This window comes from Adiantum capillus-veneris, chromosome 21, assembly GCF_014529385.1.
Source record: "Adiantum capillus-veneris isolate H3 chromosome 21, ASM1452938v2, whole genome shotgun sequence".
NCBI classification, from domain to species: Eukaryota; Viridiplantae; Streptophyta; class Polypodiopsida; order Polypodiales; family Pteridaceae; genus Adiantum; species Adiantum capillus-veneris.
Genome location: NC_140951.1, coordinates 141,536,941 through 141,554,813, shown reverse-complemented (window position 1 = coordinate 141,554,813; position 17,873 = coordinate 141,536,941). Strand labels below are relative to the sequence as shown.

The window sequence follows — 17,873 nt, the reverse complement described above, 5'->3', positions numbered from 1 at the left end:
ATATAAATAAATACGTGTAAGAAGAAAATAATCACTTTTGTACGGGGGGAGATTGCACCCAGTGCCTATGTCATACCTCTCTTCTCTCACCTCTCCTTTCTTGTCGTGTCGGTGTAGCACTCCGCTTTAGGAGGTGCATCAACACGTGCTCTCTCTCTCTCTCTCTCTCTCTCTCTCTCTCTCTCTCTCAACGGATATAACTTGATTATGTGCAAAGGACGGCTCATCGGGTATGCAAACCTGTTGTAATTTATTCATGATAGTATGTAGTTTTGGTGTATATTGCAAGCCCTCTACACTCCTATCTGTTGTAGTGATATCAAAGCAAGGTAAAAAAGGCTTCTGTCAGTGCTAGAAACAAAATGCTCTTTTCTAAGAACAAAACCCAAATTGTCATGTCCAAGTGTGAGGATAAGGGTCCTATAGAGCATGGATCAAGGATGGTGGCACGGGGGCCACTATTAGTATAACAGGGGATTGGACAGAGGAGTGGTAGTTTTCCTACCCTTCCTCTTGCTGGGTCATTGTAGAGGGGGGGCGAAGACTATGGCTTTTTTCACAAGCATGTAATCCTCTCTCTCTCTCTCATTTCGACTTAGAGGTCATGGGCAAATGCCCTTACACACACACACACACACACACACACACACACACACACACACACACACACACACACACACACACACACACACACACATGCACACAAGAGACCAACTCAACCTGCACAAAATGGCAGCTATTGAGATTTATGGGGTCACCTTAGCATGAGAGGAAAAAGTCACTTCTTCCTACTCTCCATGCTTGCAAGCACCCTACGAGTCGATGCACCTCTTCTCTCTTTTCTTCACTTGATATTGTCGGACGCCATGGCTAGGAGCTTACCAATCCACACTTAATTTAAAAGGGTGTCCTAGGGCATAATAAGGGTGATGGGTTAGTGGTTGCAAAAGCGTACTCCCTAACCACCAATGATTAGTGTTATGCTATGGAGGGTGAAGCCTTAGCTTACCAATGGTGTTAGGGTTAGGGTTAAAAAGATGGTGATTAGGTTAGGTTATTGCAAAGTCAAGAGAATGGAGAGAGAGAGAGAGAGAGTATAGCAAAGTGCAATTGATTGATTAGAAAGTAGCCTCTATATACGCTTGGTGCTTTACAATCATTGGCTATATGGGTTTCATCCTCTTGCTATTGGATCATGTCATTATCCATCCTGTCCTAGGTGGCTAGAGGGCTTTACCACATGGTGCCACAAGTTAGGATTATCCTTACAAAGGGGCCACTCTCACTAAGGAAATTTAATTTAGCAAGGTATAATTAATAAGGGTTTCAAAGCTTCACTCAACACAAAGTTTTGAAGGTGAAAGTTTGCAGTTTTCTTTAAGAAAATTCAACATATGCAAATTTGTGCGATCAACATGATCACCTATAGAATAAAGTTGTTTAGATTACTAGTTGTGTGCACATGCCTATGCAGTGAGTGCCCAAACCAACTTCCCCCAATATCAAATTATGTTCCAACGTGCATGTATTTTAAGTTTTCCCTGGAGGCATCAAATCCCAATAAGCTACAAAAGAGCGCCAAAACTTCAAACAAAGTTCTCCCATTTTATGTAATTAAAGACTTGTATGTTTACTCTCAAAGCATGGATTTGAGGTAATTCTTTTCAATTTTATAGCACACTATGGCTTCAAATATTCTAGACACTCATCACTTTTGACTTTAAACGTGACTCACCTACTACTGACTGTGCAAATTTGATGCTTAATGTTTGCATGGTGGACACAGACAATGATTCGGCCTATAATATAGATCATGACCTAGTTGTAAGTGAGGGCTTTAAAGCATTAGAAGCACGCTCAAATTAACTAGAACACCATATTTATTCATTAAAGAAGAATGTTATACGGTTATTAGAGCTCATAGTTAATTTTTTAGCTCAACAAGCTACAATAAGAGCACAACCAACAACTAAGAGTAGTACACAACCAAGGGGTGGTCCAATACTTACTCCAATCGGGTAACCCTCCCAAGGGGATGGAACTTCCATTGATGTTGATTTGTTGCCAGCTTTAGACCCAAGCATGAAACCACCAGACTGTTGTGCTGAAGACAAGGATCATAACAAAGATACAATGGATACTTTCCTTGATAAATGGGGAGATATCCATCGATTACATCATACTTCATATGCATTTAGGGCAATGGATACCAGTCTCACACATGAAGACAAGGCCTACAAGTGGTGGATGACGTACATGCCACATAACCGCCATAAAACATGGGCTATTTAAAAAAAAACATTCCCAAAAGAGTTCTTGCCAACCAATAAGAAGGATCATAATTGGTCAAATTGGGATTTTTTTCATTGTGCAAGAATTGCACATTGAACGAATACATTTCTCATTATCACAATCTTTCAAAATTGGACGGGTTGGATGAGTTCCTACAAGTTCATGGTTTTATTAGAGGTCTTTATCCAAAGTTTAAGAAGGAAGCCAAGACATAAGATCCCAAAAATGAGAAGCCATGCATACCATCATTGCATAAAGCATAGTGCACCATGCATAGTAACAATGATAACACATGTGTTGATACCAATATAAGTGATCAGTTTAAGCGATCCAAGGGACCTCGAGGAACTCTCTCTTAAAAATATTTTGAGAGAGTCTGCTATTTTATGAAATTAAACCTATGTTTCGAGTATCATCAAGCATGCATACCATTTGCAAATTTACCCAAAACTACCGCTCAAAACTAGTTCAGGCAATATGCGTTTTTGGTTATGCCCGTTAACTTGACCAATGCCCTAGGTTCTTTTATGACTGGTATGGATACTATTTTAAAACCATACTTGTTGAAATTAGGGTTGCAAGAAAACACATACAGATTGGAGAAGATGAAGGAAGCTCAAGGCACATAACAGAGAGTGTATTGCTGCTTAGTGTGCAATAGAAAGATGAGATAATCCTAGAGTGATGGGCGTATATACAATGCACGGGGGGGGGGGGGGGGGGGGGGGGGGGAACCTCATAGTGAGGGAAAAACTGCCCCTATTAAGTGTGTTCACACACATCACGACCACATGTATATGGTAACAAATCCCCCCTGGGAGTGATGTTGTGAACCATGCTCTAAGGACATGATCAGTTCACCAAGGGGAGTAAGCCCAAAGCTTTGTGAAAAGCTTCAAACTTTTCACGAGACAATGCCGCACCTCAATGTGCTTTGTACGAGCATGAAAAATTGGGTTCCTCGCAACTACCAATGCGCTCTGACTATCATTGTAGATAGTGTTGGCAGTGTCCTGTCCAACACCCAAATCAACCATAAGGCATCTGAGCCATACACACTCAACCGTAGCTCTGAAGATTGCCTTGTACTTAGCCTCACAATAGGAAGTGGCCACAATAGGTTGCTTTTTGCTCAACCATATAGGCATGAACAATTGTCGAGCATGAAAAAAAACCACGTGTGGACACTCGCATGTCAAAACAACCAGCCCAATCTGAGCCGAAAAGCATAAAAGATTCCATCCTTTGGGGCCAACTATCATGGCCAAGTGGCCTAGTGATCTTGCATGGGTGCTTGCATGACTAGAGGTTGAAAGGAAAACCTTTATACTGGATCTAAATGGCATGTTGGTAAATGTTTTTAAAACGTGATTCAATTGAGATACCCCTATATGGCATTGCCAAGTACACCCTCCCTAATAGGCAACTTGTGTATTGTTGGCGGGCATGGGGGTGCACCTTGTAGGTATGTAGGTGTATTACATGCACTTGGTAGAAGAGTATATTATAGTTCATATCAGTTACACACACTTATAAAAGGGGAATTTTAATTCATTCTTAAAAATATTACAGTTTTATGTAGTAAGAGGGGTGGTTTTATTCCGATTAAATCTGGCGGCAATGATCCCCGGGCTATGCATGAAACTGCTGATGTGTGAGACTGCAAACTGAATATCTGGCCTCGTGTTGCATACATAAATAAGGCAGCCAATGATAGTTTGGTAAGGAGTGACATCGGAAGGACCACCAGCATCATGAAGAATCAATTTCAAACTTGTTTTCATGGGAGTGGCAATAGGTCTGCAATCCTCAAGTCCAAACTTACATAGCAATGTCTCTATGTAACTTGTATGACACGAGGAAATAGCACCATCACACTGCTTAAACTGTATAGCCAAGTAATGATGCAACAGTCCCAAATCTTTCATCTTGAAAGTAGCATTCAAATCATCCTTAATTCAGCAATAGTCTCTCACTTGGTCCAGTGATCAACAAATCATCCACATAGAGAACCACAATGAGAAGTGAATCACCCTCATGCTTTTTCATACAATGTGCTTTCTGTTGGACTGTTACAAGAGCCTCGTTTGACTAAATGAGTGTCATCCTTCTCATACCAAGCACGAGGAGATTGCTTCAACCCATACAAACCTTTCTTACATTTGCACACTTTATCTTCCTGCCCTTTAATATCAAAATCACAAATTGTGTTACATAAACTTCCTCAAATATGTCACCATTTGAGAAAGCAGTAACAATGTCTGAGTGATGTATATCCTAACCAAAATGAGCTACCAATGCACATAAAAAATGCACAATAGTCATATGACAAGTGGGAACAAAAATCTCTTCATAATCTATGCCTTTTTGTTGTGCATAAATCTTTGCAACAAGTCAAGCCTTATAGCGATCAATCTCACCATCCGGCTTGCGTTTCAACTTGTAAACCCACTTTGTACCAATGGCCTTTTTGCCAGGATGCAAATCACATGAAGTCCATGTGTCATTTACTATAAGTGCATCATACTCTGATTGCAATGCAGCCATCCAATTTTTTGAATTTTTTGCTTCATCAAAAGAGAGAGATTCCTTAACATCACATAAGCTAGACACAGCCAAAGCATAACAATCTGATGCATGGTGAGAACCTGAACGAGTACGACTAGACAAAGGTGCATCCAATTTATTGTTATGCAAAGTATGCAGCAGCCATTTTGGAAAACCTCTAGCCTGCACATTCTCAGCCCTTTCCTCATCAAGTACATCATGTACATCTGCATCAGTAATAAGGTAATCTATAACATTTTTAGAAACCCCCATAGGTTGTACATTTGCCTCATTTGAATTTACATTCAAACTTCCACCATTAAAAAGATGCAACAAAGGGTCATAAATGTCCCGTGAGCTTACATTATTGTCTCTAGTACATGACAGCAAGGGCTGAAAAAAATCTTCCACAAACATAACATCTAGTGAGACCAAGATACGCTTTGTTTACGAATGATAAAACCTATAACCTTTGCTTTTAGCACTATAACCAGAAAAAATACATTTGACAGCCTTATCATCTATTTTTTGCTCTACGTTCTTGGCACCAAAGCATATGCAAAACAACCAAAAACACGCATGTATTCAATAGAAGGCTTTCTATCATGCCATGCTTCATATGGAGTCATAGATTGCAAAGCTTTCATAGGACACCTGTTAAGTACATAAGTGACACACATGATGGCCTTAAGCCAAAACAAATGCGGCAAAGCTTGACTTTTGACTATACATAGTGCAATTTTTGTAAGTGATCTGTTTTTCCTTTCAGCAACACCATTTTTGTGAGACGTATAAGGCACTGTATATTGATGTTTTATCCCATGACTAGCCAAAAATGCATTAAATTCATGAGACATATACTGTCCCCCTCGATCTGGACGGAGGGTGCCCATAGTACATTTCGAGACGTTTTCGGCCATAACCAAACATTGTTCGAAGCACATAAACACTTTGGACTTCGCCTTAAGCGGATACACCCACGCATGCCACTTGGCGTAATCATCAATGAAAGTCTCAAAGTAAAGGTAGTTGCCCAAGGACAGAGTTTGCATGGGCCCACAATCCACAAACATCACTATGCACAAGTTGAAACCTACATGTGTCCCTAATTGATCCATGCTTTGGAAACTTTGAAAGCTACATCTCACCCAAAATACAACCTTCACGAATATGTTTGACGGGTGCTTTATGACAGTAAAGAAGCAACCATATGAGATTTTTGCAAATGCAGCAAACTGGCAAAATTCAGATGCCCAAAATGTGCATGCCAATGTTTTGCATCTGAAATGGCCTTAGAATCCACAAATGTATTTGAAAATTTTGCTCACACTTATCATACAAAGTGAGATTATACAGCCCACGGCATAAAATGCCAGATGCAACAATTTCATCACGAAAACTTAGATCATGTACTGTACATTTTTCATCCACAAATTTGACTACAAGACCAAGTCTATCAAATGCAGATACAGACAAAAGATTCTTCTTGATCCCATGTACATACAATGCATTAACAAGTGTGAAAGAACTTCCATTTGCAACAGTAAGCACAATCTTTTCAACTCTCTTAACCGGATAAGAGGCATTGTTGGCACAAGCGTCTGAATTTCCATGAGGGACATCCTCGAGAGAGGTAAGTAAACAAGTCATGATGTGAGGTAATGTGCTTTGTAGCACCACTGTCAAAATAACACACATGTGAATCTGCAACAACTCACATGCATGCATCATGGACATCAGGATCATAAGTACACTCTGTACTAAAAGCTCACTCTGCATCTACATCAGCATCATAATTTCCTTTCATAGAAGACTCTAAATTAGCTGCACTTGTAGTGGACCCTATAGTTGATCCAACCTCTTTCTTCTTACCCTCTTTTGCCTTCAATTTTGGACACTACTTGATCAAGTTATCAGTGGCTTTACAATAATGGCAACACATCTTTTTTTTAACCCTTATCACCAGAATTCCTGTACAAATTGTTGCCAGCAAAAGCGTTAGGAACATGTGATTTACCACTCGCAGAAGAACCATGAGAAGTGGCTACATTGCTACCACCACCTTTTCTTTGAGCAGCAATAAAGGCGTGTTCAACTGCACGCTGCCTAATCCCGTTTTTTCTGGAAAGTGATTCTTGCAACAACAATGTGCATAATGCATAAAACTTGACAACTTATGGATTTCCTTGGGCCATAAGTCTCCAAGTACTAGCAAAAGTTTGGTACGAATCTAGCAAAGCATCAAGAACAATCTGCACAAGGGAACTGTCAGAAATGACTTCACTTGCAGAAATTAGTTGCTTGTTTATATAATTGACACCATCAAGGAAAGTGTCCATTTGATCTTCCTCATGCATAATCTTCTACTCCAGCTCTTTACACAACAATGCAATTTTAGCCTCATTGCGACTTGCATAAAGACCTGCTAGAATATCCCAAGCCTGTTTTGCATATTTGCTGAACGTATGTGAGGAGGAATAGTGTGATTCACAGACAATGCAATCACTGCATGAGCCTGCACATCTTTTACATCCCAATGAGTTTGCTCAGCCATAGGCAAAACAGCTCTGGCAGCAGCAATCGTGCCACCAAAACCTGCAACATCCTCAACATCGCCTACATCCTCACAACCAAGATGTAGATCAATGCCCTGCACAATGTTCCAAACACCCTTTAACACTAGAACAGAATCATATAATCCCACATAGGGTAGTCATCCTCATCCAATCTATCCTCAACAGTAAACATCTTGAACACATTTGTGTTGTTGTCAGCCATGGTAAATGTTGCACATGATGTGAAAACTGTCTGAAAAGAGGAGAAACAAAGTGTGAACAACACGTGCTATATAGAACAATCCATAGAATACTGTAAGGGATCTGTTATTCAAAAACACAACATTGACATAAATTTTACACAAAATGACGAGATAGTCTGCACAATACTACTTGTAGTGGAAACGGAGGCCAAAATGAACCCAAATCAAAAATCTGAGTAGACCAAGCTCTATGAGCCTTTGCATAATATTTTTCGACTTGTGGACGCTCACCAAAAGCTCACAGAAATCGAAGAAAGCAAGCAACCATGTGCTGGGGCTATTGGTGACTAAGCCCGAGAGGACGCAACTTGCTTTGATATAAATTGTTGGAATTAGGGTTTTAAGAAAACACACACATCTTGGAGAAGACGAAAGAAGCTCAAGGCACACAACAGAGAGTGTATTGCTTGGTATGTAATGGAAATATGAGCTAGCCCTAGAGTGATGGGCGTATATACAATGCACGGGGGGGAAAACCTCCTAGTGAAGGGAAAAATGCCCCGGTGGTTCTAAGTGTGTTCACATGCATCACTACCACATGTATATGGTAATAATACTTGGGAAAGTTTGTTATTGTTTTAATTGATGAAATCCTTGTTTATAGTGCTACCAAAGAGGAGCATTTAAAACATCTCGTTGGACTTACTTTGTCAACACAAGCTTTATGCGAAGGAGAGTAAGTGTGATTTTCTTAGTACAAAAGTGCATTACGTTGGTCATATTATTTTAGGAAATGATATAATAGTGGATACTTCCAAAGAGGATGCTATTTTGGCGATAGATTTGGAAGAACTCCAAATTCCTCTAGAATTGACAATTTTTAATCGTATGTTTGTCAAGGATGTGCAAAATTTGGTGATTCTATAACAAACCAATTGAAAAGGAAAACGAAAGAATTTCTCTTCGGGTTAAGGTCAACATTAGAGTTTTTGCAAGCTCAAGGGAGTTTAGCATTAAGCACATATCCGTGTTGTAGTCATTCCCTAATAATATTTGTTCTAAAAACAAATACTAGTTCTAAAGTTATTGGTACATTTGTACTCCAAGAGGGTAGACCAATGGCTTTCAAAAGTAAGAAACTTGATAGAGCACAATAAACTTGCTTTCTCTACAAAAAAAAACTATATGCCTTAGTGTATGCTTTGAAAAAGTGGAGATACTATTTGTATGGAACTCAATTTGAGATTGTCTTTAGGTTTGCAAGTCAAAGAGATTTGAAGGATTGGATCACCATATGGGCTAAGATTCTTCATGATTATGATGTTCAGCTTTGATATTGCAAAATGCTCTTAACCGAATGATCTTGGTATGACGTTGTAGCATATGATATAACTCTCTTTTGATCATGGAGATACAAAGTGAGTTTTTAGCATCTCTAAAGAGGAATGTGAGGATGACAAGGCATACTCCAAGGTGTGGAGCCATGTTAAATTGAGGAATCCTTTTCACTCTAATGTTGATAGCTACATAAGGGAAGGGTATGTGTACCGACAGATGTAGTCATTTAGTGCCAATTTTTTATATGGATGTCATAGTAGTCAAAGTGCATCCAAGCATTAGAAATCCTTATTCATTCATAAGATGACAATTTTACTAGCTACGTTTACATAGATACGTTCAAGACTATGTCTTGCATTGTCAAAAATGTCAACTTAACACAAAGAACCTCAAATAAGGTCACTCTTGGATCCCCTAGAAATTCCATGTTTTCAATATACTTATTTTGGAGAGTCTTAGGCATTTAGACTCTGATCTGGTATTTCACACATTTAAATATTTGCTTGATTCTTGCAAACAATTGAGATAGTGTAACTATCCAATGAACACTCTTCATGTAATTAGAAGACCAATTCAACTACTATTTTTGGAGTTCAAGTAAAAGGCAAGTTACTTTTTCTACTTTAGAAGCAATCCCAAAAATGAAAGCACTCTCAAAAGTGCATATTGCATGCACAACTTCGTTGGGAGAATAAAGCTTCGAAGACTCCATGAGAAAGGAGAGCAATCGAGGAGCATCTTGAGCATGAGACTTTAGGCAACATGGAGTCTTACCCCAACAGAGCCTTCAAAAATGATTCAAAAGCTATAATTTTGGCTCTTTGATTACTTTCGATTCCTATCAATCTTCATCCATACTCTCTGAACTTCTCTAAATTACTTATTTATCCACTCATAATATTTATTACTGTTGAGAATATGAATTAATTCATCATTATAAAAAGAGGTATTGAGCCCCGATGTTAAGGTTTCCTTTTCACTCCTTAAAGAAAGGGAAGTTTTCTTCTAAAATTCCTTTTTCTTCAAGGAGGAAGCTTCACAAGTGAACAAAATCCTTGTTAACTGAGTCAACATCAGTTAACAGAAGTTGCTAAAGACCGAAGACGTACGGATACACATCGAGGATGAGTGCAAAGAAGTAGTAAAGGTTGGAATTACACATTTTCCACGTTTTCCCAAAATGGTCACGTATTGTAAATTCAAGCCATTGTAATATTTTAATGTGTTACAAGCTCAATGGGAGTTCCAAGTTGTAAATAATAGGTCACTTACTGTGCCTAGGTTGTAGATTCAGTAAGTGGTGAGCCCTAAAGGGCTTGGGCGCTCGGACATTGCATAATTTTACCCTAGGTAAATAAGGCAGTGTGTATATGAAATTATGGTTCTCAAGCTCATTTGTTGAGAGCACTCTTTTGTGAGAGCTCTTGAGGTGTGTGGCTATGGAGTCCTTGAGATTCTCCTTGCCCATGAGACTTGATTAACACTAATCAATGATTCATTCTCTCTCACTATACCTCTCTCATTCTTCTTATGATTGCCTATGATGCTTAGATTAGCTAGATCTTAACTAATTAGTGGTTAATCTCTCTCTAATCTTGTGTGATTTCCCTCTCTTGCTTGTGTGTGCATGTAGGTTTGATTGGACTGTGGTGCTCGATAGATCTATGTATGTGCTTGCCATTAGTGTGTTGCATGATAGGATTAGTCTTGTGTGCGTCTTGCAATTGTAGTGTGTGTGATTGGGTTGATTAGAGGTGAAGAGAAGTGGATATGGAGATTGCCCTTCATTACGTCTTAGCTCCTCCATAGGCCGAGAAGCTTACCTTGTAGAGTTAACCATTTGTGTTGCCATGATTAGCTCACTAACCGTGTGAGTGTTTCCATGCCCTAGCCGGGTAGCTCATCCCTCCGGATTGATAATTATTGGTCATTGGAGCTTGCAACGATGGGACCCTTAACATTTGGTGTTGTTGCCGGGGACGATGGCCTACGCTAGTGGTAATTGTGGCATAAACGAATGCGTTCCCTCACTAATTTCACTTGTGTGTTTATGTTTTTGTGGATTTTGAATGTGTGTGCATGAAGCATTGTGTTCATAATTCCCTAATGTGTTACCATATCTTGCCAATTGTGTGTTTACACACTCTAATTTCACACCAACCCCTTGCTAATTTGACTAATTTTTGCTAACTTACTAATTTGCTATGAAAGATTGGAGCATTCGACCATTCAATTGATCTTTAACGGAAAGGTAATTAAGGTGGTATTCTCAACCTCCCTAAAATCTAGAGATGTGTAGAATTGTGTAGAAATCCCACCATGATGCAATGTTAATGCTATGCTATGTTGATGCTATAGATTGAAAATTTTGGGATTTTTCGTTTTCACGCGGTCGTAATGCCGAAATTTTTAAGATTTGGTGGTGTATGATTTAACAAGTTTCAATTGTTAATTGGTGAATGTGTGTTGCTAATTGGATGCCTAATTGAGTTAATTGCATGCGTGGATGGTCAATTTCAAGTATGTGTGCACTAAAATCAAGTGTGTGTGCATTTTAATTGAGTGTGTGTATGCTAATTTTAGGTGTGTGTGCACTATTTTGCCCATGTTTGAGCACCGAGAAATCAATGTGTGCATTATGATTTTTCAATTGTGATGATTGATTTGTGTTTTCTCATGCCCAACTAATGATTTGTGAAGTCACATTGCAAGTCCGACAAGTTTAACCCTTTTGTATGCGCACCTAAAGATTGGTAAAAACTGCCAATTTTTTAGTGTGTGTGCGCACACCTAAAAAAGTGTTTAATTTGCATGGTTAATTCAATGTTTTGATTGCATAAAGGATGTGTGTAATGAATTAAATGCTGCATTTTTGTGCTCAAAACTGGGATTTACACACTCTAATTGCGTCAATTTTTGACTTAATTTTGTCGGTAATTTTGACGGTTTAATTGCCTAGTTTGATTTTATTGATAAAATTGTTGGCAATTGAATTGATGTGATTTTGGCAATTTTATTTGGCTGCACTATTTCCCAATGTGTGGAGAATTTGTAGAATTTTTTTGAGTATTTTTCGGATATTTTTTGTAGACTTTTGGCAGTTTTTTGCTAATTTTTGCATTAATTTTTGGATAATTGCATGAAAATTTGATTTTGCGATCTTTACTAGCTATTTTGTGTGTGCGTATTTATGGAATCATTTTGTTCACATTCGTGCCCTCCGTGGTCGAGTTTTGAGCGTTTTGCTATTTTCGGAGACCGGGTTGATGATTGCTATTTTCGGTGTGCTTTTGCGTGTCGGAAATGCTCTGTTGTGAATGACGATGATTTTCTAAGATTCCTAGAATTTTTTGGAAAATTTTTGGAGTTTCGGCTAATTTTTGGCATTTCTTGGAAATTTGAAAATAAAGAAATAAATAATAAATAAAAGAAAGCGGGTTTCGAGCTTCGGTACCGTGCCTTGCGGCGCATAAAATACTTCTTTTCTTCTTCTTCCCTCTACGCGTGAACCCACCTTTCCCTCTCACTCTCTCTCTCTCTCTCATAAAACCAGTGTATTTTAACCGGCTGACATCATAAAATCTCGGTTAGATTTTGAGCTTGCCTTGAAGAAAACCGGGCAAATTTACACAAGTTTTTGTGTAAATATCGGCAAAAGCTTCAAATTTTTCCTTAAAAAACTGGTAAAATTTCAAGTTGCCCTTATTTTCTTCTGTTAGAAAAAATGTTTTTTTCTAGCCCTAACTCCCTCTACTGCTCTCTCCCCTGCGTGAACCCCTCTCTACACACACACTCCTATTCTCTCTCTCTTTGTCTTATTCTCTCTCTCTCTCTCTCTCTCTCTTTGTCTTACTCACAGGGGTAGTCTTTTGCGAGGGAAGCTTTGCCTGCCATCGATTCGATTTTTCAACATTGACTGGCTCTGCTGGCCTCAAAAGCCTCGAGCTCTAACATTAACCAGAGTCACACCACAAGAAGCCACAATTACATGAGCATGGCTACTAGGGCTTCGTCCCGCAACAAACTTACCTTTGCCGGGGTTGTGGCAACGCCCCCAAAGCTAGACATCACTATCCGCCTCCAAAATGAAGTTGAAAGGATCCGCAAGGAGAACGACGAGCTGAAACAAAGAATTATTGCCATTGAGCTTCGGCTCACCACAATGGAGAAAGACAAGAAAGAAGAGATCGAGCAGATGGAAGCCAAGCTCAAGAAAACGAAGGTAGATGTAGAAACCACCCTCACAAAGGCTGTCAAGAATCACGTGCAAGAGGTCATCTCTAACAAAGTTGAAGTCCGTGTGGCTTCTACGCTACGCGAACGACAAAGGCAAGATGAAATCGCCCTCAATGTCCGCATCGGCGGGCTTCCAAGCGGCTGGAAAGGGGAGGGGGACATCGAATTTGGTAAGGCACTTCCTCTAATTCAAGCGGCACTCCCCATGATACAATAGGATGAAGAGGCAATCACCGTAGTTACACACGAGTATCGAACCAACCATGCCATCCTCACTCTCAAGACTAAATCGGATCGAATCAAACTCCTTCAACAATCAAGGCTTCTCCAAGACACTAAATTTTGGTTTGCGGAAGATCTTACACCCGCTCAACTCAAACAAAAAAAAGTAGAACTTCAAAAGGTACGCGAAGCACGTGCAGCAGGAAAATGGGCAGTGTACCGAGGAGGTAAAGCCATCATCCAGGAGTTTCGAACTCCTAAACCAGCCTCCCTCCCACTTGCTCCCTCTAAGGTTTTTTCTTGTTCTCTTTTCTTGTTTATCCCCCGTTGGACCCTCAGTCCTTAACTAAGATGTATATGACAACCCTATCCATTGTACTGTTTTGTTTTTTTTTGGTCCCATAGGTCATATATGACCTCCGTGGATGATAATATAATTAATCTATCTCTCTCTCTCTCTCTCTCTCTCTCTCTCTCTCTCTCTCTCTCTCTCTCTCTCTCTCTCTCTCTCTCTCTCTCTCTCGTGCTTTCTGCCACTCGCCAGCAGGCACGGACCCCGCCGTGTGCGCGTGTCTCTTGCCTTTTTCTCTCCCTCTTAACTCTCTCTCTCTCTCTCTCTCTCTCTCTCTTTCTCTCTCTCTCTCTCTCTCTCTCTCTCTCTCTCCCTCCTTAACCCATCCACTCACTCTCTAACTCTCACTCTCTCTCTCTCTCTCTCTCTCTCTCTCTCTCTCTCTCTCTCTCTCTCTCTCTCTCTCTCTCTCTCTCTCTCATTCTCCCTCACTCCCTGCGTGTCCCCTGCCTTTTTCTCTCTCTCCCTCTTAACTCTCTCCCTCTCTCTAGCGTACACCCGTGACCCCACTCCAAGCCTTTTTTGTCTCGTTCTTCACGCTGCCTGCAGTGTGCGCCAAGCCACCAAGCCACTCTCTCCCTGCCGCCGTTGCAGTTGCCGCGTCATCTAGTGCGTATTTCCTCTGCCCTACCGTAGCTTTCGCTGACAGGAGCCACGCGCGCACTAGACCCTGCAGATCAACGCCACCCGTCGTGCACATGATTCAACCAGGCAAGCCAGGGGTAAAAGACCAAAAAAAAAATTTGTTGTTTGTTTTTATTTAATTTAAGTTTATTTATTTATTCAAAAAATAATAGAAAACTCAGAAAATTCATTTAAAAGAAAAAATAGAAAACTCATAAAAATTCAATAAAAGGGATTTAGAAAAAACAAAAAAACAAAAAAGAAAACAAACAAACAAACACATTAAAAACCCATAAAAACGATTTAAAAATCAATAAACTCAAAAAGGAGACCAAAAAGTTACCCAAAAAACCAATAAAAAACAAATAAAAATTCACCAAAAGAGAATTAAATTCATAAAAATCACAAAAAATTAATAAAAAAGAGAATAAAATAAAAAAGGATTAAAAATTCATAGAAAATTGATTAAAAAAACATATAAATTTCACAAAAAGAACTCATAAAAAAATAAAAACATCTTAGAAAATTCTATAGAAATAAAAAATTGACCAAAAAAATCACCAAAAAAGTAAAAAACACAAAACATTCTAAAATTCATGGAAAAACTAAAAAATTCACAAAAAAATTACGTATTCACAGAAAAATTGTAAAAAATCAAAACTTTTTCAAAAAAATCATTAAAAATACTAAAATTATTAGAAAATTCAAAGTTTCACAAAATAACTAGGAAAAATAAAAAGAAAGTCACCGAAAGTGCTAGAAAAGCCAGAAAAAATCAGAAAGAGTCAAAAAAAGCTAGAACGAGGCCGAAATGCCAAAAACACACGCACCGCTGGAAAAAGTCACACGTCGGGAAAACTGCACAAAAGCGAACAAGTGGAAAAGGCAAAGCCAAAAAGAGTACCGCATATCGAGCAAACATTGCACACCGGGCAAACCGCACAAAAGCGAACAAGTCGAAAAGGCAAAGCCGAAAAGAGTATTGCACATCGAACAAACACCGCACATCAAGCAAACCGTGCAAAAGCGAACCAGGGACAGCCGAAAAAAGCGAGCAAAACGACCAACTTAAAGCCGTGAGCGGCCGAAAGTTTTAAATTTATCAAAATCAAGATGAAAATCGACCAACTCGAAGAAGTTGAGCGGCATTCAATTTTCAAAAATTCTGCATGCTAGAAATTGGCTAGTGCGAGTAATTGCACTGCAAATTAGCTTCCATTTGGACAAACAGGAGCACAACTTGCATACGATTGTAGATTAGGCTAGTACGAGCAGCATAAATTTTGCTAATCAATACCAAAATCTACCAATTGACAGTTTTTGTGAATTAAGTCAACATGGACTCAAATCGAGCTGTGAGTTCAAGTACAACAGAGCAAACTAGTAGCAGTGGCAACACATGCACAACTGCAACAGAACAAATTTTGCAGCTATATAGCTACAATGGAGACAAAGTCTTGTACATAGATTCAGAGGGCCATAGATATCTAATGAGAAGTAAAAGCAGCACAGAAGCCATGATCTTGTTGATCAGAGTAAAGCCAGATTTAGAGAACTCCCAGAAATTCACAGACTTTAGTGGAGCCAGGTATTGCAAGCTCAAAGATGAAGTGCATATAGAGGTACAAAAAATCAACCCAAGTGTTTATCTAGAGACGAGCACAAGTCCGCAAAGCATCCAGTTAGTGCATATGCAAGCAGTGTCATTGTACATGTATTACATTGGTCAGATCTATAATTGAGAACCAGAAATGGAAGATCCAACAGATCAACCAATAGAAGCCAATCTAATTGGAGAACAAAGCCAAAGACGGTACAAAGGTCAAGACGGAGCAATCTACAGCTTGATGCTCAGTGTTTTAAAAGAAGACGCCGACAACTTGGCAAGTACAGAAGCTGAAACTTCTCAGCTAGAGCTTGACATGACAGAGCCAATTGAAATACCACCAATCATGGCATATTTCTCAGATTGTGGACGAAAAAGTGGACATTTTTTTGAAGATTGTCCAAGAAATCCAAACAACAGGGACACATCAACTGACAACAAGCAAGGTACATAGCAAATTGGAAATGCGAATCTTGATGTAAGTGCATTTAACTCGTCACTTCTCATGCAATCAGATGATTTTGCATTACCATCAAAAGCACCAATAAGAACACTGCAAATTCAAAATCAGCATAAGGATGCACAGGCACCTGAAAAGCTGAAAATTGATTCTTTGAACGACAAATTCTTGCATGAATTTAGTCAAGGTGTCGAGATATCACCGAATGTAGAAAAGACTGTTAAATTTGCAAATGATTTTGCATCCACTGCCACAAGTGTGCAATCATTCACGAGTTTAAGGGATACATCAAACAGAATGATGTTAGCTTTGTATGGTATACATAATTCATATGCACACTATGTAGACCGAAAAGGAAAAATGTACAAAAAGGATCAACTTGTGTGTGATCGGCCCACATACCAGCTCATAGAAGTGAGTCCAATGATAGATCAGAAAGGATGGTTCATTTCAAAGGAAAGAATCTATTATAGCCCATCTCTCTAGAGTTGAAGAATATTACCCAAGTGAATCCAAAAAATTGTTCAGAGCCAAACTCTCCTCTATTGGAAATCAAACTTCGATGTTGCGACCAAATGAACATATACTTTGACCGAAACAGTCGTAGATATAGACGGGAGTCTAGCATCTATGATACCTTGGGTCCTGAACCGCAGAAGCTCATATCATAGGAGACCCATGGGATAGACAATATCAGGGCAAAGATAATGCTATCTACAGCTTGACTTGGGGAATAATTTGTCATGTTTCACGAAGATACATAGGAAACTATGCAGAAGGTTTATAGATGCCAAACATCAACAATGCTACCCAATGTGTACCTTCACAATCCCAAAAGGTGAGACTGTACCAAAGCCAAACAATTTTGAACTCTTACAATGAAGTAAGCTATAGTGATCACCCTAGGAAGGGGGAAAGTCAATATGAGGATGATACGCATCCTCATGGATGGGTTGTAAATGACTTTCCTCAATCTGCAATTGTATAACATTTCTAAATAACTTAAATTTAAAAAAATTAAAAATTAAAAGATGTAGCAACTCCCACAAGCTGTTTTTCTTATAAATCCATCAAGCTCAGCTTATGTACCAGGAAATGCTACAACAATTAGAAGCCCTAGAGCTTCTAGCCAACAGACCCCTTCAAGACAAAAACCATCGAAAGATCATAGTGTTGTTGGAAGTTTCCAAGTGAACCATATTCCATCGGAGTCACCAGACAAATGCCTCTATGAAGATCATCAAGGACAAAAGTTTCAGCTGATCTCCACAAGTCAAAGCCAAAAGCCAACAAATCCAATAGTGTTCAAACAATTACATGTGATCAAGCTCCCATGTCCACATGGTAACAGCAAGATCATGATCTTGTACAAACTCATACGGATGGTTTGGCTGAAGTCAAAGACTATCTAAAGATGATGCAAAGCCTCAAGCTGCCA

At 39.2% G+C, this 17,873-nt stretch overlaps 1 pseudogene; it reads left to right on the top strand.

Moving 5' to 3' along the window:
* The first annotated feature begins 12,923 nt into the window (after positions 1-12,923).
* On the top strand, positions 12,924-13,739 carry LOC147431845 (uncharacterized; annotated as a pseudogene).
* Positions 13,740-17,873: the final 4,134 nt, after the last annotated feature.